Source organism: Choloepus didactylus, chromosome X (genome assembly GCF_015220235.1).
Source record: "Choloepus didactylus isolate mChoDid1 chromosome X, mChoDid1.pri, whole genome shotgun sequence".
In the NCBI taxonomy this organism is placed as follows: Eukaryota; Metazoa; Chordata; class Mammalia; order Pilosa; family Megalonychidae; genus Choloepus; species Choloepus didactylus.
This window is the reverse complement of record NC_051334.1, coordinates 117,765,798-117,766,770: the sequence shown is the minus strand read 5'-3', so window position 1 is coordinate 117,766,770 and position 973 is coordinate 117,765,798.

Genomic DNA, 973 nt, shown 5'->3' with positions numbered 1-973 from the left:
AGGGTCAGGAACTCTCCGAGGGGAAAGTTGAGGCAGGCTAGAAGAGGGAGAGAGGGGAGAGAAGATACTGTGAAGGAGCCCTTGAGCAAGGATGGTTAATCAAAGTCAGGGGGCCTATCTGGCACAGACACCCCGCCTGGGGGCTACCCACTTATGGGAAACACCCAGTGCAACTGACCCACCCAAATGCACTATTTACCACCACAGCTGCCCTGGAGAGAAGGGAGGGTAGGAGAAAGAGCCCCCAACAAGGAAGGGGGAGGCAGAGTAAGTAAAGCTAACCTATAAAAGCAAATGGCCCCACATTGCTGGGGGGCCTCTCACCTCTGACCTTTTCTTCTTTGCCAGAGTGCCTGCAAATTCTCTCACATTGTATCTAATGAATTTTCTACCTGCTTATCCTAAAAAATTATTAAAAACAAAACTGGACTGAGTCATACTAATTTGCCCAGATGCATTCACAGGAAATTCAGCCAAAGCTTTAAGGAAACGCTACCCAGTCTCTTCCAGGAAATACAAAAGGAAGGAACAATTTGATTTCATGATGCTAGTATGATTCTCATACCTGAACCAGTACAAAAGCAGTCCACACACCAGAAAAACCACATACCAACATTCCCCATGAATATAGATACAAAAATCCTTACAAAATACTACAAATATAATTCAACAGTAGATGAAAAGAATTGCACACCACCACAACTGGGATTTTTCTAGGGATGCAAGGACAGTTAAATATTTGAAAATCAACTAACGTAACCCACCAAGGAGAAAAAACATCTGATCCTATCAATTGATGCATAAAATGTGAAAAAATCCACATCTGTTCTTGATAAATAAAAACTCTCAACATGTAAGGAATAGAAGAGAACTTCCTCGATTTCATAAAGAGCAACTACAAAAGACCTACAGCTGACACTGTACTTAATGGTGAAAGACTGAGTGCTTTCCCCCTAAGATCAGGAGCAAGCCA